The sequence below is a fragment of the Podarcis liolepis genome (assembly GCF_965112155.1).
Source record: "Podarcis liolepis genome assembly, chromosome: 8".
Classification (NCBI taxonomy): domain Eukaryota; kingdom Metazoa; phylum Chordata; class Lepidosauria; order Squamata; family Lacertidae; genus Podarcis; species Podarcis liolepis.
Window position 1 is genome coordinate 88760009 of NC_139560.1, and position 26408 is coordinate 88786416.

Genomic DNA, 26408 nt, shown 5'->3' on the forward strand with positions numbered 1-26408 from the left:
TGTGGAGCTGCACTCAGTTTTGCTTTGGCCAAGCCCACAATGATTCCTGCAGGACTTGGCTTAGGAAAAAACCAATGCAGCTGATTTCCAACAGAAGGTAGCTTGGCTCAGCACAGATTGGAGTGCCTTTGTGACATCTGAACATTACCCCAAAATTTTTTGTAAGACCCCAAACAAATGTTTAATAAGATAAATTTGCAAGAAGTATATATAAAAAGGTTGATGCACAGAGTTAGAAACTCAGATATAGAAGCAAGGGGCCAAATGGTTCCTTAAACCAAGGTTACAGTTGGCAAAGCAGAATGTCCAGTTGCCATTTTGGGGCAAGACGGCTCTCAAGTCTTATTTTTCAAATGATGAACTGACTCAGATTGATTATCAGTTAAACATCTGGCTAGTTCAGGTGACAACCTTGAGGTAGGTTAAAAACTTTGAAAATGTAAAGAAGAAAAGTGACTTTCCAGGGACAATTCTGGATGGCTTTGATTACATTTATGTTTTGCTTGCTTGGTTTTTCACTTCCGTTTTGTTATATTTGTAAGCTGCCTTGATCGTCTTATGGTGGAAATGTAAGATACAAATTTCACAAACAAATGTGTCACTTCACAGCAGAGGATGGTCTCTGGTTACACACAGTGCTATTTTTCTAGAGAGAGAAAAGAGGTTCCTAGCTTGAAAAAGAGACATTGCGCATACCTTTGTAAACCAAGAAAACTTTAATAATAACATCTGATTGCAGGAAAAAGAAAAAGGAAAGAAAGAAAAGAAAAAGAGGTTCCGAAACTCACCACGAACGTTTCCCTTGCTCTCTTATAAAGACAATGGCGCCCACATGAGAAGTGCCAGAACTGAGTTCCAGCTGGAAAACGCCCTGGTTACGTGACTTTTCAGGGTAGAGTCTATTTCGGCATGGTTAAGGCTTGCCCACAAGTGGGGCGCTTCAACTTGTGTCCATGTAAGAGACTTCTTGGATTCTGAACATGCCTGGCCCAAATGGAAGAAAAATGAAAAGGCAGATGTGAGCTCCTAAACTAGAAGTTGGTGTGCCTAGACTGCAGGCCCCTTTAGTTCTTGCAAATGCAGCCAGCTTTGAGGAGGTTTTGTGACCTTTCCCGTCAGCTTTAATATCTGTCAGTGACACCTGTGTGACAATGGCAGGAGTTAAAGGCGGTCTCAGTGTCTGGCTGCTTATGCCAGGATCTCTATCAGCATGGATTGGTCTATTGTGCACACGCAGAGAGCTGATAGTCCCCTTTCTTTCAGAGAGGCTGACACTGACCTAATGCCCTGATCCAACATAAACAAACAGGGAAGATATTTAGCCAGCGGACGCCTTGTCTGCATTGAAGTCAATGGAAGCAGGAATGTTAAGCAGCTGTGTAATTTTCTTTGTATGATTGGAATCTGATTAGACAAGTTGGAGTGGGAGAAAAAAACAAAGTTGCATTGAGAAGGCTAATTTATGCAGCCGAGGCTCACGCACACACCATCAAGAGTTATGATCTCCACGGAATAGTGCTGTTGTTGCGGCTCGCTTCTGTGGCGTTTTGGTGCCTGCGCTTTTGTCATTTCTAGACATGCGTAATGTTAGAAACAGCACAAACAGGGGACCCCAGAGGGAAGCGATCTCAGTATTGCCTGCAGTGCAGAGAAAAGATATATTTCAGGCTGTGAGTATGCTTCGATTCTGCAAGTGTGTGTTTATGGGGGTGGGGGGAGAGAACGAAATGGAATGTGAAATTGGAAGCAGACTTTTGTCAAAAGCCATCCTTGTGCATGTGGAAGGCAACTTCCACTCACAGGAGAGCTGTTTTACATAGATTCATAGAATTGTGGAGTTGGAAGAGACCCTGAGAGTTATCTAGTCCAATCCCCTGCAAAACGGGAATCTCAAAATGTTGTGCTACAACATTGCCTGAGACAAATTGACCTTGATCCAAAGAGTTCTTCCACTTACAGTACATACCTCTGAAATGGGGGTGCATCTCCCAGGTTCCCCGTTCCATTTCAGAGGATCTCCTTCTGGTCCCACCAACACCCGAGATAAGGCAAATGGGTCCCCAAGGAAAGTAGGGGAGCATCCTCCCCTGGCCCACGGAGTGGCAGACCTGCTCCCTGAGTCGCTTTTCCTGGCGGCTGCTCCTCCTCCTCCTCCTCCTCCTCCTCCTCCTCTTCTTCCTCTTCTTCTTCTTCTAGTTAGAGCAACTTGGTTTGAAACCAGAGCTTAAGGCACCAGAGAGCTAAAAATACACAGCAAAGACTCGGGGAATTCTGAGACCCATGTCCAGCTCTTTCAGGGTGGGCTTACACCACCACTCCTAGAGATGAAGAAAGTCTGTATGCCCCCCCCTGCCCCTGATTGGTAGATCCCAGCGATACAATGCAGTGGCGTCAGTGCTGCCACCAATTTCACACCTGCCACAGTTTAAAATACAGTTTTAAATGTGCTTAAATCAGGTTTGTAAGTTAGAGTTTGACACATTTGGGGAAGTTCTTTTCACATTTTAAACTCTTCTTCCTGTATAGAAATGCCTCCTTGCTCTAAAGGCCTCTTGACTCAGCATTGCTCCCTTTCAGGCCCTTTCTCCTCCATTCCATGAGCATTTACAGCAAGGCCACTTTCTCTACTTTCCCTCTTTCTGGTCTCCACAGGGTGAAACTTTTAAGGTCAGTTTCCCCAGTTCCTCATCTGTGTCCTTCTTCATCAGAACGTCAGCATGTGCACCAGTGCAGACAGACACCCGCCCTTTTGAAGAAGAGAGAGAGAGAATGTCGGGGAGGGAGAGAATCTGCACTGGTGAAATGGACAAAATTTCTGCTTCACTTGACTATTTGTGTGTTTATGTAGAATCCCAAAGGGGAAGAGTTAAACTTTGTCAGATTGAGACTTCTATCTCAGGGTCTTTGGGCCCCATGTTGGGCAAAAGATTCCTGTAAAAAATGATTTAAATCAAGTCTTACTGACTAGTGATTTAAATCAATTTGATTTAAATCATATCCATCCTGCTAGATGAACCTTGGGGGTCCCTTTATGATTCTCTGACAGCGTTGCCTAGAGTTCTAGCCTCAGGCAGCTGAACTGCCAAGGGAGGCAGGTAGGCGAGGGAGTGTCTTCACCTGCAGGAAGCAGAGTTGTGGTGGTGATGTTTGAAGAAGGAAAAAGCAACAATTCATAGTAACTGAAGTGGAGAAAGATTCCAAAGTCCTCCTTATCGTGCTTGAAATTGTGTATGCTCCTTTTGGTCTCTTGTGTGTCCCCCCCCCCCCCCGGGTCTTTAAATGGCTTCCTGAGTTGAGGTTTCTTGGGTCTCCCTTCCTCATTGCAGGGCTGCACTAGAGTACTAGGTTGTTACATTATTCTGAATGCTATTGTGTTGCTTCAAGGGAAGAGATTTTCATCTCTTTAGGCTTTTGTGTAGCTTGATTGCAGTGCTGAAGGGCACTGGTGGCCAGCTGAGAATGACAGGTTGGAGGCTGGAAAAATGGTTAAATAGTGTGAATGTAGCTAATAGAAGAGAGGGAATCTGTGATTTGTTCGCCTTAGGGCAACCCAGTGCTTTTTTGCAGATGAAGAGGGTTGTTTGGAGATACACCTGCTGAAGATACTGCTTTACAGTGCAGTTCTATGACTTCATTGGGGTTTACTTGCCGTGGAAGTGTGTCCAGAATGACTGAGCATTGCCCTTAGTCTTGCACTGTGTCAGCCTGTTCCACATCTCTCCAGCTGGGAGAGAGGGGTCCTCAGGAGATGCTAAGGCCTTGACTGGCGGGGTTTGTGGGACCTCGATGGGGCCAGGTGTGCTCTGCTGTGCTGCAGCATAAGAGGCAATTGGAAAGTGTCTTCTACAGGCTTTCAGTTTCTTCATTGACTATTCTTTTTACTGCAGATGTCTTTGTGAAGACACACTGATTTTCCTTGTGTCAAAATATCATTAAGAACCTGATGATTAAGGGAGCAATTAGCACATCTTTTTCATGGAAGATGAATGTTAGAGATCCCTGTGGTGCTAAACTATCTGTGTTTATACTGAATCCATTCATTTCTTTAAAGAGTTTGTTGGTGTCAGGATTTAATTAACCACACGTGAATGAATTCCTGAGAGCCATTAATAAGCAGTGTAAAGCTGTTTTCTTGGGAGACGGCCGCTTCCATTTTATGACAGTTACCTTTCTACATGTATGATAAATGGATCGCCCAGCACTGGCTTTTCTGCTGGCCCTGCACTCTGAGGCCCAGGCAGGAGCCATCTTCCGTATATGCCTCCCTGTGGCTACTTTGGTTTGATTTCTGTTTTCATCATGGCCATATTTAAGGACAGATGAGTCCTTTTATATGCAGGCAAAGATAATGGTCTATGCACCCTTTATCAAGTAAGCATCCCCTTCCCATTATGCTTTATTAATTTCAGTACAAACTTGGCAACCAGTATAATTAGTTTTAAACAAATTATCATGCATACATGTTTTTAATTCCCATTTAATTGATGCATCACAAGGGCTGAATTTATTAGTGCAGTCACTATTTTAATCAGACCCAAACATTAATCGTGCTTTCCATGTGTTTACATATTCTGCTACGTTTGCTTACTGCACTCACACATTTTTGTATATGGTGAAGGGGCATTTAGATCTGCATTCCCCAACCTGGCGCCTTCCAGATGTTTTGGATTATCACTTTTATTAGCCCCATTCGGCATTGCCTGTGGTTCAGAATCTGAGCTGCAGTGCAAAACATCTGGAGGGCCCCAGGACGGGGAACATTGATAATCATATCTTCTAGACTTCCAGAAATGTGAAATGGCGGATGGACCACGAATTTGACAGCTCTGTCAAACCCGGACTCTGCAGAGGATCGGGGGAAGCTCTGAGGCAAAGTGTATCCCCCAAAAAACTTCAAAAGGGTGTTTGAGGTGTCGAGGGATCCTGCAGACCGCAAACGGCAGCTCGGTAGCTCTGGTCTCTGCCCCTGTACCGAAAGGTGCGGGAAGTGGGGGCGGGGGGGAGCCGAGCAAAAAGCCAGTGGTTTAGGCACCAGCGCGACTCTGCAGAGCGAAGCCTCTGAACCAGCCAGCAGCAGACTATCATTCCAAATAACGTCAAGCCAAATTACAAAGGTGAGGAGAACAATCTCTCAATAATACTTTTAATTTAATTAATCCAGCAAAAAACAGGAGGCTAAAAAGGAAGTCTACTCCTGTCTGTGGGTATTTTATATCACATGAGAACCTTTACAAGTGGAAAAAACTGTGGATTAATTTTTGGAGTTAAAGCCAGCTAATGGACAAGGAATCTACATAGCTTTTAAAATACCAATCTGGATATTTTATGGATTTTTAAAACTTTTAACTTGAATTAAATTTGACCTGAACTTGAGACTGTATTTAAACTTGACCTTGACCTGTGATTATAGTTACATCAGTATTGAACTTGGACATATATATTTGATTTTTGGAACAAACCTGGTGGAATTAATTGACTCTGATTAATTTGGGAAGTTATTAATACTTTCATATTCAAAGAAGCTTGAGATATTGGAGAAAACAACTGAGACTAAACATTGTGTCAAGTTTCAAGAATAAAAAAGTGGATCATAGCTATATTCTGGCAAAATTACTTTGGATTATTATAGAATTAAAACTATATTGAAATACCTAAATTTATTTCTACTGGACATTGAAGCAACAACAAGTGGAACTAACTCCTTGGTTTATTTTTTATTTTATTTTTTAAATCATCTGGAATTGAGATAAACTCTACTGTTGGATTACATTATTTTATATACAGTCATACCTTGGGTTAAATATGCTTTAGGTTGAGCGTTTTCAGGTTATGCTCTGCGGCGACCCGGAAGTAACGGAACGCGTTACTTCCGGGTTTCGCCACTCGTGCATGCATAGACGCTCAAAATGACGTTACGCGCATGCGCGGAAGCGGCGAATCGTGGCATGCGCAGTCGTGGGTTGCATTCTATTCAGGATGCGAACGGGGCTCTGGAACGGATCCCGTTCGCATCCAGAGGTACCACTGTACTAAATAGCTCTGTGTGAAAAGACTGCTACTTACGCATCTCTTCCTCTTCTTGCTTTATTCTCTCTACATATCATACTTTCATATTACTTTATTCCTTATATCTTTAAAATAAGACAAAGTATATATGTATGTAAGGTTTTTATTTCTTTTAAATTTTGATTTGTAAATCATTTATAGTACTCAGGCTAAGAACCTGGGGTTGGTAAAGGGGCAAGAACAAAGAGAAACTAGCAAAAAGCTGTACAGTATTTTTCCAGCCTCCATGGAAACACCTTGACAAAGTGTTGATAAGGCCAAACAGCTTGGCACTTGGTGGTAGAGGCTATTTGTTTTGAAACTTACTGTTAAGGGAGAATAGGAAATTGAAAGGAAGTGGTCAAGTTTGAGAAATTATTGGTGTAGAATTTAAGAGTAGGAATGGCAGCAAAGAAAGTCCTAACGCCAACACCAAGCAGAAAAGCCTACTTGCAAGAAGATACTAGATCTGAGCTTGCTGGTCTTTTTTTCAGAATTTAAAATGAAATAGGCAAGGCTTTAAAAGAAACTGTAGGCGCATTAGCTACCCAAAGTGAAAAAAACCAAAGACGGTCCTAGAGGTGATGGGACAAATGAAGGAATTAAATGTGAGAACTACGAAAGTTTAAACTGTGCTAAAAAGGGTAGAAGAGAAAACTAAACGAATGCAGGAAGAGGTGAAAGGTGTGAAAAGAAAACAGGAAAAACTAAAGGTAGGTGTGGACAGAGTCTCCACATCTCAGGGATTGGCGTGGGATGCTTTGGTGGTTGAGATGAAACAGAAAGAACTGGTGAGCCGTCCGAGAGGAGTACCAGAAGAAGGTGAGCAGGATTTAAAAGAATATTTAATTGAGGATTTAGCAACCTGGTTGGAAATCGACAAAGAAATCCTGGGCAATTCAATGGACAGGATTTTTAGAATTAGATCTAAATTGGCAAAGAAGATGCCAGAGGATTGCCTGGTATTTTTAAATTCTGGATCCATTAAAGACAGAATTTTTCAGACCAATTATAGTAAGAGACTTCAGATTGAAGGCCAAAATATCATTTTTCTTAAATAGATTCCTGCTTGCCTTCTCAAGAAATGCATTCATTATAAAATCCTAAGTGATGCTTTAAGAAGAAATAACACACGGTACAGATGGGAGTTTCCAGAAGGACTCTACATATAAAGAGAAAAAGTTCAGATTTAGAGACGCAGTTGAAGCTGATAAATTTTGGAGGAGATGTAACAAAGAATTAGGAGGAGTTGAACCTTTACAAGAGGGAGCAGTAGGAGGGCAGGAGCAAGAAATATCAGATAATAGCACAGAAGAAGATGTATGCAACAACGGCTGCTCAAATATTGCTAGCCCAACACTGGAAAGAAGACAAAGTCCCCACTAAGGAAGATTGCCAAATTAAGTTAATGGAATATGAGGAAGTTAATGGAATATGCGGCTAAACTAACTGGGAAACTAAGAAATCAAGACAATAACAAATATAAAAAAAGAACGGGAAATGTTTATTGTATATTTATAAAAGCATTGCAAGGAAGTGAATGCATTAGCAGGATTTTTAAAACACTTGTAATGTTATGGATAATGTTTCAATTTGGAGGTAATTAGAAATAAAGACTTTATTGACATGCATAAATGAAGATAATACAAAGGAACCGGGGGGGGGGGGAATCGGGGTTTTTTCTTCTTCAAATAATCCCATAATGTGGATTTAATATTAAGTGTGTACACAGTTGTTTTAAATGTTTTATTTTATGTCTTATGTGTTTCTTTAATGTAATGATTTTATTTATTGTGAAAATTAATAAAAATATTATTTTTAAAAAGATAACCACATCTCCTAGAACTGCTTGCTTCTTGTATGAGTATTTGATCAGAAGTAGGATAGATTGTTCTGGTGCATTCCTACCCTCCCTACGATATACAACTGGGTTTATGTGTCTCGTCTCGGAACCTTTTCACGCCGTGTTATCCCAGAGCACAAGGAATCTTGCAAGGGAGTTTTCTGCAGGGCTATCCCTGCAGCAGCAAGAGGGGAGAAGGAAAGGTAGTATGCTCCATGAGCTTGCCTTCTGCTCCTGCAATGTGGCCTACAATCCCCATTTTTTTGTTTCAGAGTTAATTTTTAGCTCTCAACAACAATCCCATATCTGTTCTACAGTTCGTTGTTGTTTAGTCGTGTCCGACTCTTCATGACCCCGATGGACCAGAGCACGCCAGGCACTCCTGTCTTCCACTGCCTCCCGCAGTTTGGTCAAACTCATGCTGGTAGCTTCGAGAACACTGTCCAACCATCTCGTCCTCTGTCGTCCCCTTCTCCTGGTGCCCTCCATCTTTCCCAACATCAGGGTCTTTTCCAGGGAGTCTTCTCTTCTCATGAGGTGGCCAAAGTATTGGAGCCTCAGCTTCAGGATCTGTCCTTCCAGTGAGCACTCAGGGCTGATTTCCTTCAGAATGGAGAGGTTCGATCTTCTTGCAGTCCATGGGACTCTCAAGAGTCTCCTCCAGCACCAGAATTCAAAAGCATCAATTCTTCGGCGATCAGCCTTCTTTATGGTCCAGCTCTCACTTCCATACATCACTCCTGGGAAAACCATGGCTTTTACTATACGGACCTTTGTTGGCAAGGTGATGTCTTTGCTTTTTAAGATGATGTCTAGGTTTGTCATTGCTTTTCTCCCAAGATGCAGGCATCTTTTAATTTCGTGGCTGCTGTCACCATCTGCAGCGATCATGGAGCCCAAGAAAGTAAAATCTCTCACTGCCTCCATTTCTTCCCCTTCTATTTGCCAGGAGGTGATGGGCCCAGTGGCCATGATCTTCGTTTTTTTGATGTTGAGCTTCAGACCATATTTTGCACTTTCCTCTTTCACCCTCATTAAAAGGTTCTTTAATTCCTCCTCACTTTCTGCCATCAAGGTTGTGTCATCTGCATATCTGAGGTTGTTGATATTTCTTCCGGCAATCTTAATTCCGGTTTGGGATTCATCCAGCCCAGCCTTTCGCATGATGAATTCTGCATATAAGTTAAATAAGCAGGGAGACAATATACAGCCTTGTCGTACTCCTTTCCCAATTTTGAACCAATCAGTTGTTCCATATCCAGTTCTAACTGTAGCTACTTGTCCAACACAGAGATTTCTCAGGAGACAGATGAAGTGTTACAGTTAGTGCACCCAAATGCTAAGAATTGGATTTGGTGTTGGGGACTTTTGTTTTACTTCTACCAAGTCTTTAATTGTTCTCAGGACTCCTGAATTCATCAGGAAATGAATGATAATGTTCATTTCTCCTGAGCTTATTGTCATATGAAGCAATGTGTATATACACAGTACAGTGCAGTAAGTAGAGTTATTTGTTGGGATAATCTGGGGGATATATATCTGTCAGTAACATTAGAAAAGCAGTGAAACCACCATGCCTCTTTTTCAGCGTAAAGCTCCTCAAAGGTTAACTTTTTGCAGTCGTATGTCTGAACCAATAATGAATCTATGCCGGGAATGGTTTTAACACTTCCGTATACAAAAGCATTCTTCTACATGTGTGTTATTTTTAATATTGTGGTAACATGAAACAGGGCAGGGCGGTAAGTTGAGACCGCAACCTGTTACATGCATTTTAACATTTGAAGACAGGCTGGCATCAAACAGCTTAATGGAATTTGGAAATGTAGGATGGCTTAAGATCTCAGGCTGGAGGAAAACCCCAGCGCCTGGTCTCCCTGGCACCCCAAAATTTGCAGCTTGTGCATTAAAAAAAAAAAAATCTGCTTATTCTCCAGTTTGTAACCCCCCCCCCCCAAAAAAGTGAGTGGGCACTTAGGAATTGGAAATGCTTTTCCAAGCTGGACTCAGCCACTTCAGCTCAAATTAATGGCAATTAAAAGAAGGCTATTGGGTGAGCAAGATAAACGAATCACAAATACTGCACTGAAAGGAGGTGGCTTGTCAGTTTTTAAAAACTATTTTCAGGGCTGTCAGAGGCTACCAGCCAGGATGGCTGTGTTCTCCTTGTCAGAGGCAGTGTGCCCATCTGTGCCCAGGGGCTGGAAATCAAAAGTGAGGGGGGAGAGCAGTTGCCCGCAGGTCCTGTTGTGGTCTTTCCATAGCGAACTGGTTGGCCACCGGGAGGAGAGAATGCTGCGGCCAATGGGCCTTGGGTCGGATCCAGCAGGGCTCTTCCTATGCTTTTAAAAATTATTATTCATTAAATAAAACTTACTACACAAAACATGTGACGCATGTCTAAGTTAAATGCTTTCATGATTTCAGTGGGAAAACGTGCTTAAATCCCCCCCCCCCACTTAAAGCTGTGGGATTTTTAGAGTTTTGGAACTTTGGGTGGCTTTCTCTGCGGAGAAAGAAACCATGGGTTATATAAACGGCATCATTAAAAGGAGGAAATATCAGGGAATGTTAAAAGAGAGGAAGAGGAAAGCTTGTGGGGCAGGATGAAGTAAAAGCCTTGCATAAATGGAGGAATGTATACACTATGGAAATGATGCAGCCAATATTGAGCACTTTTCTCCTCTATGCATTTCAGGAGGAGAATTAAACAGCAGCTTAATTCTGTTCTGGAGCAATTAGTGGGACCTGAAAACGGCTTACATTTGCCTGGATAGTGCGTGCCCTATATAATGTCAGCTTGTATACATTTTATAGTCTTGAGAGTTTCTGTAACAGTTATTGGCATTTGATAACTCTTCTATTTTGTTAACTCAGCATCTTTACAGTGTGATCTCCACCCCCCCCCCCTTAAACTTTAAATCCTGACAATACTGTAGTTAACAGGATGTTGCAAGCTCACATCCGTTAACAACACTGCTGCCAAAATCATTATTTGTGTGCTGGCGGGGAGTTCCCGATGCTGCCCAGGAATTTGAGGAAACCCCCAAATATTGTGATTTGTGAATTCGGACCCATCATACCAAAGTCATCCTTTAGTCCACCATCCTGATTCAAAATGGTTCCTGGCATCCAAACATCAAAGGAGAGGGCCACCCGCCTTTGGAAACCCTCCTGCTTAGTTTGGCGATGGTATCTAGCCTGTGCCAGGAAAGGAGACAAAGCCATACCGAAAGTGTTGAATGGTTTCTTTACATGTAAAGGTTCATCATTGTTCCACCCGATGTGTATGTCTTTAAGGGTCCAGAACAAGGGCCAGAACAAACTAACGAGACCCAGCTTTACAGCTGTGAAACATAGCAGGTGCTGCTGAGTTGTATTAGATTAAGGTGTGTCAGCATCTGGGTGTAGTATATAAGGAGCAGCACCTAGCTCCTCTCCCATTACCCTGGGGGATGGGTTGGTGGTTGGGTCTGGTTTGGTTGTTAATGTATTTAGTGTAAATGGTGTTGTGTATTGAGTCAAAGGACTTTATATCTGTATTATTACTGTCTGTATTTGCATTAGGGTAAAGTAACTGCCTTTTGGTTTCAGAGGGTACAGCTACTATTGGTTCATTTAAGCTGCTGTATTTGGATCCTCTGTCTTATTGGTTCCCTCCAAAAGGCAGGACTGTGATTGCCTGATATTGTTCCCTCCAAAATGTATCCTTTCTTGCTAGTTCCCTGTCCCTATAAATGTAGCTTTCCTCTCCCAAGACCTTAGTCTTGTTGCTTTAATAAAGAAGTGTTACTAGAGAACTGTCTCCAGCATATTATGTCAAGAGAGCTGAAATCACAAACCCCACGTCACAACAAATGGAGTTTTTGTTTTTCTTATTAAAACCTTCTTTAAGTACTTTTTGAGTCCCTTTTTAATGCATGGTCTCCCCAGCAAGCTCTCTGCAGTATTACTATACTGCAAAAAGCCAACAGAAAGTACATTTCAATCCACTATCTTGATTCAAAATGGCAACTGGCACCCAAATGTCAACAAAGACCACTACCTCCACCTTGGGAACCTCTTGTGCCATCTCAAGAGGTGCCAAACCCATAGAGAACAGATGGGCAGACAGAAAGACATATAGTAGATGATAGCTTTTTCATGCTGTTCCTTCAAAGAGCTCAGTACAACATGCATGACTCCTTTCCAAAGTTCTCCTCACAACAGCCCTGTGAAGGTGGGTTAGGCTGACTGGCCCAAGGGCGCCCAGTGAGCTTCAGGACTGAATCAGGATTTGAACCCTGATCTCCCAGACCCTGGCTGCTGCTGCTTGTGCTCAGTTGTGGAGAGGGCCCAGTTTTGCAACTGAAATATCAGATATGCATATGATCAAACTGAATCTTGGCTCAGCTGTAGACCTCTCCCATACTTCAGGCAAACTGTTTGCTGTAAACCTTTTTCTTTTCTTTTTCTGGCAACATGGTGTGGGTTTATCTCTTCATTTGCTTCTTGATCTTTTAACAGTGAATTGCTTTTGGAATTTGTGTATCAGGATTCGTAGTAGTGTTTATTTTTAAAGACATTTAACCCCCTGAACCCCAGTGGCCTCTAGGTTGACTTGCAACTTTGCGTAAATAGCATCACATAGATCAAAACAAACAATATAAATTGACTACAGAACACCCCAGTATTAGGGCAGCTCCAAATGAAACGGTGCCAAAAGCTTGAGAGAATCCTCTTTCCAGAGAGAAAGATGTCAGCTAGCACAGGGTTGGTGCTCAGCATCCATTTATGATATTTTGAATCACAATGAGCTTGTATTGAATTGTATTAATTGCTTGATGAATTTGTTTGGGGTTGTTTGCTTTATTTGCTGTTGTGTTTTTGATATGCTTTTAGTGATGGTAATGTTTACCTACTTTTAACGTTTACTAAATTTGAATATTATTGTTGTTGAGCTGCTTTCAGCTCAGCGCTGTTCCTGCAAAAGCAGAAAATGAAAACGGAAATCATGAATGACACCCTTTCCAGCCAATGCCTAAAGGAAGGTGAAGTAGGCGAGTGCATCTGGAGGTGGGGGTGGCTTCCCTTGGCAGAATGCCACAGGGCCCTGGCTAGTCTCTCCATGCACCAGCAGACAGATATGGGGAAGGATGGTCCTACGGATACTTGGATCCCAGGTCATTTAGGGCTTTGTGGGTTGAAAGCAGGCCTGCCAATTTATTGTGCTTGGAAACAAGCTGCAAGCCAGTGAGGATTTATTTCTGTCTTGGTGAAATATTCCACACAGTGAATTGCAAAGAAGTGGTTTTCAAATAAATGTTAGGAAGGTCTTCCTGACGGCGCAGCTGTTGGATAATGGAATAGACTGCCTCGACCAGGAAGGACTCCCCTTTGTTAGAGGTTTTTAAGCAGAGTCTCGATGGCCTCCCATTTTGGATGATGTAGCAACACATTTGCTGCATCACTTGTTGGTGGGCGGGTTTCATGCCTTTTAAGGTCCTTTCTAGCGCTATGATTTCATGACTCCCAGTTAAAATCTTGGCTCCTGCGTTCCAGTGCTTTCATGGGCTGTTCCAGTGCCAGCAAGTTACAGTACTCTTAACTTGGATGTTTCCAAAGGATAACTGTGGCAGGACTATTGTTATCCAGGAGAGGCATTAATAATAATAATACTGGGGTATTAATAGAAGTGGGCAAAATAACGCTGACTTATGTTAGTAACTTAAAGTATTGATGTATGTGGCCCACTGCTTATAGAACAGTGGAACTACTTTCTAAAAGATGCTCCATCTGAGTCAGGAAGCAAAACTGGATCCAACTGGGGCCTACAAGTTGCTAGGTCATTAACCCCTTGCTGAACCCAGCTGGGCACTCCTCCTTTGCTAGACACTATTAGCCAAGAAGGGCAAATTTTGGACCATATCTTGGCCGTATCTTCAGGCTGCAATAACTGAACCTCTCCCATAAAATGATGACAACGGTGTCTAAGGAAACCTCCTGCACTTGACCTTTATCCATTATGTGATCCAAGTTGGAAGGGATGTGAGCTATTTTATTGGCAGGGTTTTGCAAATAAGTCACAATGTCCTGCCGAGGGTTTGCGTTGGTGCTTGCTCATCTGTTTCTCATGAACAGCTACCTGCAACACAGGTATTTTGTAATGACTTCTATTAAATTGATATTTAGACCTTGTTGTCTGTTCTATAAAATTGAATATATAGTGAATGGGGCAAATTAAAGTGCATCAGTAAAACATTTTAGAAACTAGCCTTATCTGAATTTCAGAGAAGGCATATAAAAATCCTATTGGCCCAAGAAAAGGGAGCAGTGAAATCAAGGTAATAAAAATATATTGATCTGTTTTCCTGGAGGAAAACTGTTTTGCAAAACAGAAAGCAAAAGAAGCATGAGGCAGAATGTGTAAGCTTGTCTATTGCATTAGCAACGCTACATTATTTCTATTGATTTATATCTTTAGAAAATACCTTATGATTTCAGATGACTTAATTATTCAATTATTCAAAATTATTCAAGGTGTCTTTTGGAGGGTGAGTTGTGGTTTTTTTTGTTAGTGAGAAACATTTGAGTCTCCCAGAATACTCTGCTGCTGATCTGAATGATTCAGCAAGAAGACTTCCGAGAGGGAACCCAGTTTGACATCGCTCCGCTAAAACATTAGAAAATTTGATTCTGTTCAATGTGGACTTAATTGGGACTCTCAATTTCTTTCCCTCCTAAAAGATGTCAACACTATTAATAGTATGATCCCCTATGACAATGTCCCCAAGCACCTCCTCCTTGACCTACTCCAGAAGGATTCCATGGCCAATGGGATCAAAAGCCGCAGAAGCATTAAAAATATCTTCTCACTGATGTTATTGGTGGCCTGAAGTTGGTGCCTTTCTCCTCCCCCCTCTGCTTCTGAAGTGGCCTGAAGCCCATTAGAGCTCAGCCACAGAAATCTACCAGCAAGAGTTATTTATTTTGGTTTGATTTTGTGATTTTTACATTCTAGTTCAGCCAAGAAGTTCTAAAATTACTTGTTGCTTCGATTTATTACTTCCCTTGTCACCGAAAGTCTAATTTTAGGAGGGAAGAGGATTTGTTGTGCAAGAGCTCAAAATCCACTTAACTGGGTGAGCTGAATTTGCTGGTATGTGATTGAATCCCAAATAGCAACAGTCCAAAAGTGCCAGCAAGCAAGCCTGACTCGGAAACTTTTATCATAGTCATTGAGTATCGCCTAATCTTAGAGGATATTCTTTTGGTTTGAATTTTAGCAACATCCCTGTAAGTTTTCAGAACCTATTGAGATGATTTTTTAAAATGTGCCTCTGGGGTATGAAAAATGCATGTTCAGTGGAAGCAAATTACCTTCCCTGTCCCCTTTCCCTTGCAAAGATTAAAGTCTCAAAAAGGGGCTGCACAAAATTAATTATAACTAGAGAGGGATAATGGCAAATTAGAAGCAGCTTGGGGCAGGTGCATCCACTCCATATTGATTTTGCTCTGCTATTCTTCTAGAACGTAGCTGAGCCATCTGAGAGGAGAGGGGCTCGCGGAAGAGCAGGGCAGGAGAGTGCTCCCCCTTGCTTAATAATGGATGTAGTTTTGGTGAAACACACTGTCAGGTTGTTGTTTACTGTTTCGGGACAAGACTGGAATTTATGGCTCTAGAAACCCACCCACTAAGTATTCAGTTTCGTTAAAGAAGCTGTTGTGGATGATTTTTGAACTATGCAACTTTTGTTTTGTTGGTTGAAAAGAATGATTTTGTGACTGCAAGCTAACTTTTTGAGTCCTGTGCATATATATGCCTTTCTGCCAACACCACACAGTGCAGATTTCATTACTATAGCTGCTTGTAGGAGTAACTGCATCCTATTGTACATTTTGTCAGGGTGGGGGGGTCCAATAAAAAGAAGGCATTATTTCCATTAATTTGTGTAGTTACTTAGTTTTATAGTGCCCTTCTCCATAACAGTCAGAGAAAGGGCAATGTGTAGCAAAATAAAATGCAACAAAACATAATACAGCCAATTTAAGTCAATTTGTACAAAACTGCTACATAACTAACAGAGTAACAGCTTTGTACTGAAAACTGACTTCACTAATCACAACTCTCCACCAGTAAAAAGCCTGATGAAAGTGGTGTGTCTGCAACTGTCACCAAAATGCAGAGGCAAGTCACTTCTTAGTGGCGGGGCCAACACTCAAAAGGCTTTTTCATGGGGCCCTGCACTGAGCACCATCTGTCCTGGATGCTTCAGCCGAGATTCCTGCATTGCAGGGGTTGGACTAGATGACCCTTGGGCATAGCTGTAAACCTTCCCATATTTTATGCTGTCAGCCTTCCACCGCAGTATGGGCACATGACAAGAACTGTGAAAGAGTAAGTCAGTACTGTATTAAAAATGACTGAGATAATGTATATGGATCACATGTTTATATTAGTGCAGACCATTTCCTTTGATATTCTGAGAGCATAAAGGTAAAGGGACCCCTGACCGTTAGGTCCAGTCATGGACGACTCTGGGGTTGCAGTGCTCATCTCGCTCTATGGGCAGAGGGAGCCAGCGTACAGCTTCCGGGTCATGTGGGCAGCATGACCAGAGCAGCGCACGGAAATGCCGTTTACCTTCCTACCGGAGCGGTACCTATTTATCTACTTGCACTTTCATGTGCTTTTGAACTGCTAGGTTGGCAGGAGCAGGGACCGAGCAACAGGAGCTCACCCCGTTGCGGGGATTCGAACTGCTGACCTTCTGATTGGCAAGTCCTAGGCTCTGTGGTTTAGACTATTCTTTTTTCTCTTTCTTTCTGGACACTACGCCTTTGCAGTGTGACCATTTCCTTAATGCAGCAAATGCACATTTGTTGTGGAATGCTCAGGTGCCTTCTGTTCTAGGGACTGCTGCATTTTACCTACACAAAAGGAGCAGTCCTATACACAATAAGCTGGCATTAAGCAAACCAGTGTCAGGTAAGCTGGAGCAAAGTTGCACTAGATCAGTTGGTGAGAGTGTGGTTCTATGGTGCTAAGGTTGCAGGTTCAATCCCCGTCAGGGACAGCTGCATATTCCTGCATTGCAGGGGGTTGGACTAGATGACCCTTGGGGTCCCTTCCAACTCTAAAATAAGAAGGTGCCCGTGAGGTGGCAGCTTCTGGTGAGATTTTGAGAGATCTCTCAGATCTTTTGTGAGATCTTGCCGGAAGCCGCCACTGTGCCAATCCAGCAGTGGCAGAGGCAGATGGGATGTCCCTGCTTCATGGGATTCTGCCGCTTGAGGCGACCACTTCCGTCTGCCCCGTGGACAGGCTTGCAGCTGAGCCAGGACAGAGGAGATAGACCACAGCATCTTCCTGAGCAGAGGGTGAGGGAGTTAAGCTGGCATAGCTTGAAGAGTCTTCCTAGGCTAGGTATGTAGGGTAAATTTTCAAAAAAACCCCACCTGCTCCTACTATGGTTAAACTATGTGGTTAAATTAAGACAGAATAGCAGATCCGCTGGACCCTAGTTTGCTCATCCCAGTGGGTGGGATGGCTCCCTTAAACAGTGTCATGGTGTTGCTTAGAAAAGACTGATTTCCCTCCCTCTCTCTCCCCCCCTCCAGCATGCCATCACTGCTAATGTGGCTGCAGAAGGGCCTCTGACACCTATTGCAGTCTTCCCGTGACTAATACAAAAGTTGCAAAATAAATAAATAAATTGCAGATAATTTTGTTTCCTGGTTGGAAAACAAATTAATTTCTGCATTGTTTGTGAAATGTGCCAGAGAGTTATTTGTTTCTCAGCAAAGAGAAACAAACCCAAGAGACCCCCTGCTCCATTCTCAGATGTGTTAAATGAATGTTTGCCTGGCCTTTGGCTCCTATTGAAATTAAAGTTGTGTGCAGATTTCATGGTTGCTGTGGATACAGGTAAAACCGTGTTTGGCCGAGGGGGCTCTTGCACAAAGCTGCCCTTGTCCTCGTAACTGATGCATGGACACATAATTTAAAAAAAGAGGTGATGTTGTTTATACTGCAGAAACTGGTCTTTTTCCAGCCATGTAAATGCAGGGTGTCAAGAGAGTTTGCAAGGGCCTAAGGAAACCTACATCGCCACCCACACTGGTAGTTCTGGAAACTGACTTCTGAAAGAATAGCCATTTATGGCTGGCTTCTTAGCAGGGTGCCATGACTGAGTTGGACACATTTGACAGTGAATGTGTGCGTTCTGATCTCCTTTTGCCAATTGGCTGTCTTAATCAGAAAGTTTAAAAGCCCCCAGTTTTTTACATGAAAATACATCAAGGTAATGTTTACAGGGAGCTAGAGACTGCTGTACAGACTATTAAATAGAGACTCACCTCTTTGCTGGTATGACTAACAATTGCCTCCAAGCAAACTGAAAGGGAACTTTTTTGTAAACTGGGCGAATTGTGGCTCTTTGGGGCTATCAGTGACATGTATGACTGACTGACAAATAAGTAAGCTAGTAAAAATTGTTGTGGGCTTTTGTCTTTTGTGGTGCTTCAGGGCTGCATTTATGATCTCAGTTTGGTTTGCCTTGATCTGAATTGTAAGCAAGTGAGCTGGAACCATGTTTGAACTGACCACTTGTTCCTGCAGACACACAAACACTGGCGTTTTCAGTGCCTAGTGCAAGCCAGGGACTACAACAACTCTGCCAGGTGGGACACCTTCAGACTGTAGAAGAGCCCAGGCTGAGTAGCTTGCCGCATGCCACCTAGTGCTTTCATGGCAGAGGCCAGATTCTAACCAGGAACTTCCCGATTGGAGGTCTATCTGTTGCCAGCTCAATAAAACAAATTGAAAAGACAAATCTTTTAGCTTTAGTAGCATGAGTTGGAAGACTCCAGTGCCTGAGGAGCGCAGCTACAGAAAAGTGACCCAAGGTTGGAGCATATTCTCTGTTTTCTGAGAAACTCATTTGAAACCCCCCCAGTAACCAACTACCAGTATAGTCAACTATTTATCGTAAGTGTTTGTTAGCACAGTCTGGTGTAATTGTTTGAGTGGCCGTACTTGAAGAGATCTGGATAGGCAGAGTAAACATTTGGAATGTGGTTGAGAATTGCTGAGTACTTCATACAACAACATTCCACATTTCTAGGGAGCCCATGGAATAATTACTTGCTTTTACTTATATACTGTTCTGTTAGACACAGTTGAAAAAGCAGAATAGCAGGCAGCAGAGAAGATATTTTAATTGGAACACGGAGAGCAGTGAAATGGCTCTTAAAGTTTCAACTTGAAACCTAAGAGGATTTTATTTTAATTAAGAACCAGGCTTTGGCAGCAAGAAATGAGATTACTGGTACTGCTTGGAGTCTGAAATACACCAAGGTATTTTATCTACTTAAATAAGATCAACACTTAAGAAAATTCCAGCAAGAAACGCTTGATATGCAAGGAGTGACAAGTGTGTAAAAACAGCGTTAGAAAAGAATTTAAGGTGATGTCGAGCAGGGGCGAGGAACCTGTGTTGTTGAGTCAGCCTGGCCCAAGGGGGAAGGAATTGGGAATTGGGCTTCAGCCACATCTGGAGGGCCATGACTTCCATAGCCCGGATGTAGAGCTTTGTCATCTAAAATTCCTGTAATTGTACAAAAAAATATGAAAATCTATGTAATTAGGCCAGGATAAAAGGGCCACCTCCTCTGGCTGAAAACTGGACAAGGGTACACTATGCTGTGTGATGTTTTATCTAGAGTGTGGAATGATTGTCTTCAAGATGTTGGGTGAAAAATTCATTGTCAACTTAGAGGCACAGTGAGAGCAGCATGGAAGGCAAGAGTAGCACAGTTGCCCTCGTTCATTGGCGTGGTGGCTGCAACCTAACAGAACAGCTGGATTCAAAACTTTACAGATGTTCTGCACCACCATTTTCCAACCTGGTGCCCTCCAGATGTTTTGAACTACAACACCCACCACACTGTTCTAAAGCTGCTGAGCAGCAAGAAATTGGGATTTCCTGCTTGGCAGGGGGTTGGACTCGATGGCCCTTGTGGTCTATTCCAACTCTATGATTCTATGGTCTACCAGCGTTTTGGACAGTTCCCAATGGCTGGTGCAATTAAGAGCCTGGTCCAGGCACAGAAATTACCAGATACAGCAGTGTAACATTTCTGGCTAGCTGTGGAGACAGCAGTGAAAAGCCGAAGGCATCGTAGTAATTTGAGGTGTGCTATCCAAAGACCTTTCAAACCAGGAATAATTGGGAAAATTGTGGTGGATTGATTTTCTCTTTTTGTTGGCGGGTATCGTTCTTACACATCTGAATTAAACGATTGCCTCTAGTCTTTGTTCTCCCCACCTCCTGCAGTCAGTGGAGAGAAGCACCCACAGAGCTCTGGGGTCACACGTCCATCTACATACTGATTTCTGTGATGAAAAGCATTCCGTTTAATTTCTGAGATCATTATAATTGCTAAAGGACGTTTCTGTGCCCTTCAGTTTCCCTTTTCTACTCATGCCTCTTTCTGCTCTTCTTTTTCTCGGGGAACGTAACCCTACCAAGCGTTCTGAAATCCATCTCATTAGTGCATTTTATTATGAATTCAGCACACCTGAGGTGGCTGTCTTTGTATTCAGGGTCCAGCCTGCCACCTTGTCATGCTTGCTTGCCCGCCCTTTGAGACAGTGTTTTGTTTGGCAAGTGTTCTCTGTACATCTGCCTACTGCCTGGACTGGCCTAGACTGACATTTGATTGCTTGGCATGAGAGTGGGCTGGGAAATGATGGGCAAGAATACATTTCAAGCCAGGCTTCAACTAGAAAAGGAGGAGGAAGAGGAGGAATGATGGAGTAGGACCAGGACCGTGGTCACTGGTGCCATCAGGGAAGAGCTTTGGGATCCTGGGCCCCACTCAGCAAAATGTTACCCCCCCCCCACCTCTCTCTCTCGCCATTAAAAGAGTCTGAATAAATAAAACATCTGTCTGTCTAATTACTTTGGTATCTCACCTTTCCTTCAAGGAGCTCAAGCTGGCATATGTAGTTCTGTCCCCCCACATATTACCGTCAGACAATCCCATGAAGGTGGCCGAAGATTGCCCAGTGAGCTTCACAGCTGAGTTGAACTCTGGTCTCCCACGTCCTAGTCAGACACTCTAACCACTGCACCACACTATCTCTCAAAGTGAGATAAGCAGTACACATTGCCATCTAAAGAGTTCACATACACCCCAAGCAAAACCGCTGCCTAAAATACATATCTCATCACTGGCAGTGGTACTTGGATCCAGACTTGGTGTGGATGCATCTGGCTTCCAGACCAGGATCCCTGAGAGGTCAGTTAGCGGGTGCTGAAATGCAGCAGGCAGAATGTCCAAAGGCAAGAGGCAGGCCAGCCGAGAAGCTTCCACCTGGACACCACTCAGGGAAACTGGCGGCACATGGTCTTGAAGAGCACTTGGCATCCATCTCGGAGGGCTAGTAGGCTCCGTCCTCCGCCTTGGAGGCCAAGATCCCTAGTACAGGCCCCAGGGTCCTTGGCAGAATATTGATGTTGGACCCAGGGCCTTGGTCTACTCTGGCTATTTAAATAGGGAATAAGGTCAACTACATTGACAAGGAAAGGTGAGATACAGATGTGCTTGATAAAGAAACCAACCTTGTGCCTTTTCTTTAATGAACTGCTTTGGAAAATTATCATTGTCTGATTGGCTAGTAACAGTGTGCATGTGGGAATGTTAAAGATAGTAGGAAAGGATATACTGAATAAGTATTATCCTTCCTTCACTCATGCTAGTGAAGTGAAGTAGCAGAGCAAATTCCCCTCAATATAGCTGGAAGCTAGTTTGCAGATTTGTTTGAATCTCTCAGTTAAGATTATTTCCTGGTGTCCCTTTAATTCCTCTTAAAAGAATAAAGGCACAAGAGTCTGAGTAAAGTAACGAAAGTTTACTCACATTTCAGTTCACAATTTGATCCCTGAAAGGCAGGCTTTTCTTAGTAGTTAAGCAATAAACTGTGAGTTCATCTCATATGGAGACAGTGGTGTAGCAAGGTCAGGTGGTACCCGGTGCGGAAAATTTCTTGTCAACCCTCCCCCCCCCCCGGAAATTATTAAAAGAAGGAAAAATAAGATACTTACAGAAAGCCTAGTTTTGGCCCTGGGACAGTCGGTCAGTCCTACGCTCCCAGCCCCCAACTTCCCACTCCCACCAGTGGGATGTCTGACTACCCCTCCCATCTACCCAAAGTCAGCCCAGTTTCCCCAGGGGTCAGGCTGGGCATTCCACAGACAGGGAACTGCTGCTCCCTGGGGGTCCTTGGGATGCCCCTCCCCTTCTGTCTCATTTCCTAGTCCTAGTCAGGAGTTTGTGCTTCCTTTTTTCCTAGCAAAAGGATGCTATTAAGAATTCACTGTACAGTATCCTTAATTTACAGTACAATGGTTTACTCAGTGTTTCCCAAACTTGGGTTGCCAACTGTTTTTGGACTATAATTCCCATCCTCCCTGACCACTGGCCCTGCTCGCTAGGGATGGTGGGAGTTGCACAAAAACAGCTGAGGTTCTTGTGCCTATTAGAACGGTGTGGCAGGCAGAAATTCAACAGGTAAAGCCCTTTTCTCCCATGGAAATGCAATTATGGGGAAAGCTTCACCTGTTCACATTGGGAAAGCTTCACCTTTCAGGCATGTGTGTGTGTGTGTGTGTGTGTGTGTGTGAGAGAGAGAGAGAGAGAGAGAGAGAGAGAGAGAGAACCAATTTCTTTTTGGGCCCTTCACTGCAACTGAAAAACAGCACAACAATTTGAGTATTATATAGAGCAGATGTTATGCAAATCCACAACCCACCCCCCAGTGATTATAGTAACTTTCCTTTCAATATACTTTTGATTTACGAATGATCCCTGGAGAACGGGGGTGGGGGAGCTGGAGGGCAGCCAGGAAGCTGAAAATAGCAATGAGTGGGTGGGAAGGAAATGGACCGTTTTTATAATAATTATTATTTAATCCTGTATGTATTTGATTTGGAGATTGTGGGGTTAATTTATAATGCTGAATTAGGGTTGCCATATTCCCTGAAGTCCCCCCCACACATGTCCAGGAAAACCCGAACGTATGGCAACCCTACTTGAATCCATGTCAGGTGTGCAAGAAAAAACATGCTAAGCTGCCACAATTAAAAATTGAGTGATGTCCAAATAACATCATTTTGTACTTAAAAAATGCTCAGGTTTCTGTTTGAAATATGCTCTCTTTCCTCCCCCTGAAAGGCTGGCTATTCTCCCCTTGCAGCCCCCCACTCTAATGCAGTTCAGTGTTGGACTGTGTCCCGGGTGTGAGATTTGACCAGCTCCGGCCCATCTTCAGCTGGTACAGGCTCGTCTTATCTTGAGCACAAGCAGAGCGTAGTCCCACAGACGAAAGGATAAGCAGGTAATGTGCTACATGCTGAAGTTTATTTACAAGCTATGCTGAGAGCATACAAACATACATCTTGCCTCTGTGAGAGCAGAGAAGCCACTCCTCTCGACACAAAGAAACCGAGAGAACACTGAAAAACAGGAAACCAATGTACGTCACATCCAGTCTCCCATTCCCGTGGGAACCCAACAGTAACTCTGACTGTGGAATGTAAACAATGTCTTGTGACAAGCATTTGCTGCTCAGTGAGGAAATAGAAACCAACATCCTCCCCCTTTCTGTGTACATCACTGGGCAGCATGTTCGTACAATATCAGTAGAAACCCAACTTCTGCACATAGGTACAGTGTTGATCCCTTGATACAATCTTGGACAATACATCAGCAGGAATTTCATTACCTGGCATATGGGACACCGTTATGAGTCCCTTCTGAACACATTCCCTAGCATGTTGCAGTTTCAATTGCAAATGCTTCGTGCTTTGCTAACAACCTTCAGAATTCAGCAAAGCCAAACATGCTTTGTTGTCCTGGTAAACCTGGATTGGACATTTGACAGGAATTTTCATGTCTTTGCACAATTGTAACAACCATTCACAATCCTTAAGTGAATAAGACAGTGCATTCAGTTCAGCTTCACAAGTACTTAAGCTAACTGTTGTTTGCTTCTTGCATGACCAATCAAACAGACCCATATTCCAAACTTCAGACGTACTTTTCCTGTCTGTAGTGTCACTTCCAAAACTTGCATCTGCAAATATCTCAAGACCACCAGACTTCTGATTGTTAGATCTCAGTCTGTAATGCATAGTGCCTTTCAAATAGCGAGCTATGCATTTCAGAGCTTTCCAATCCTTAACAGTAGGATTGTTGACTTGTCTGCTTAGCAAATTACAGCTAAAGCAATGTCAGGTCTTGAACATCTGGCAATGAAGTTTAGTTTGCCTAGCATACTTCTGTACAGTGTAGTGTCAGAAAATGCTCCTTCAGTGTCATCTACCTGATAACCTGTTGTCATTGGTGTGTCTACAGGGTTAATAATAATAATAATAATAATAATAATAATAATGTATTATTTATACCCCGCCCATCTGGCTGGGTTTCCCCAGCCACTCTGGGCGGCTTCCAAAAGAATATTAAAAAACTGTGATACATCAAACATTAAAAGCTTCCCTAAACAGGGCTGTCTTCAGATGTCTTCTAAAAGTCTGGTCGTTGTTGTTCTCTTTGACATCTGGTGGGAGGGTGTTCCACAGGGAGGGCGCCACTACCGAGAAAGCCCTCTGCCTGGTTCCCTGTAACTTGGCTTCTCGTAGTGAGGGAACCGCCAGAAGGCCCTCGGTGCTGGACCTCAGTGTCCGGGTAGAACGATGGGGGTGGAGACGCTCCTTCAGGTATACTGGACCGAGGCCGTTTAGGGCTTTAAAGGTCAGCACCAACACTTTGAATTGTGCTCGGAAACGTACTGGGAGCCAATGTAGGTCTTTCAAGACCGGTGTTATATGGTCTCGGCGGCCGCTCCCAGTCACCAGTCTGGCTGCTGCATTCTGGACTAGTTGTAGTTTCTGGGTCACCTTCAAAGGTAGGCCCACATAGAGCACATTGCAGTAGTCCAAGCGGGAGATAACCAGAGCATGCACCACTCTGGCGAGGCAGTCCGCGGGCAGATAGGGTCTCAGCCTACGTACCAGATGGAGCTGGTACACAGCTGCCCTGGACACGGATTTAACCTGTGCCTCCATGGACAGCTGTGAGTCCAAAATGACTCCCAGGCTGCACACCTGGTCCTTCAGGGGCACAGTTACCCCATTCAGGACCAGGGAATCCTCCACACCTGCCCGCCTCCTGTCCCCCAGAAACAGTACTTCTGTCTTGTCAGGATTCAATCTCAATCTGTTTGCCGCCATCCATCCTCCAACCACCTCCAGACACTCACACAGGACCGTCACTGCCTTCACTGGTTCTGATTTGAAAGAGAGGTAGAGCTGGGTATCATCCGCATACTGATGAACACCCAGCCCAAACCCCCTGATGATCTCTCCCAGCGGCTGCATGTAGATGTTAAAAAGCATGGGAGAGAGGACAGAACCCTGAGGCACCCCACAAGTGAGAGCCCAGGGGTCTGAACACTCATCCCCCCCACCACTTTCTGAACACGGCCCAGGAGGAAGGAGCGGAACCACTGTATGACAGTACCCCCAGCTCCCAGCCCCTCAAGACGGTCCAGAAGGATGTTATGGTCGATGGTATCAAACACCGCTGAGAGATCCAGCAGAACTAGGAAACAGCTCTCACCTTTGTCCCTAGCCCGCCGGAGATCATCAACCAGTGCGACCAAGGCAGTTTCAGTCCCGTGATGAGGCCTGAATCCCGACTGGAAGGGATCCAAATGGTCTGCTTCTTCCAGGCGTGCCTGGAGTTGTTCAGCAACCACTTGCTCAATCACCTTGCCCAAGAATGGAAGATTTGAGACTGGGCGATAGTTGGCCATCGTGGCTGCATCTAAAGATGGTTTTTTAAGAAGCGGTTTAATAACCGCCTCTTTCAGCGGGTCTGGGAATGCTCCCTCATGGAGGGAAGCATTCACCACTCCACAAAGCCCATCGCCCAGCCCTTCCCGGCTAGCTTTTATAAGCCAGGATGGGCAAGGATCAAGGAGACAGGTGGTTGGTTTCACTCGTCCAAACAGCCTGTCCACATCCTCAGAGGTAACAGATTGGAATTGATCCCACGCAATTTGACTAGACAGGACTCTAGCACTCTCCCGCCCCGGCCCTGCTCCCACGGTGGCGTCTACCTCTTCCCGAATCTGAGTGACTTTATCTGCAAAAAACTTTGCAAAATCATTGCAGGAGATCATGTGACCATCAGGTTTAGTTTGCTTAACACATCAGCAATTTTCCGTGACTGGTGTACTAGAATATTACCATCTTGATCTCTCTCTATTTCCAGAGATAGGTAGTTGTTTACCTCACCAAGATCTTTCATGTCAAAGTGCTCTTTCAGTTGAGCTAGGGTGTTATTGTACATTGTGACATCCTTCCAAAAGAACAAAATATCATCAACATAAAACAAGCAATACAGCTTCTTTTGCCCCTCCTCTTTGACAAATACACTTGCTGAAAACCTAGAGAAAACAATACTTCAGTGA

General features: G+C 43.7%; 1 protein-coding gene across 2 annotated transcripts in view; it reads left to right on the forward strand.

The window, feature by feature from the left end:
* The window catches only part of SEMA5A (semaphorin 5A), a 133968-nt gene that overhangs the window by 12808 nt on the left and 94752 nt on the right, over positions 1-26408 (forward strand). Inside the window, exon 1 of one of the 2 annotated variants that reach the window (XM_083519102.1) lies at positions 1504-1670. The exons of the other annotated variant lie outside the window; for it this stretch is intronic. The gene's annotated coding sequence lies outside the window, so the exon portion shown is untranslated. Of the gene's footprint in view, positions 1-1503; positions 1671-26408 lie in introns of those variants that run through there. 2 annotated transcript variants of the gene reach the window in all.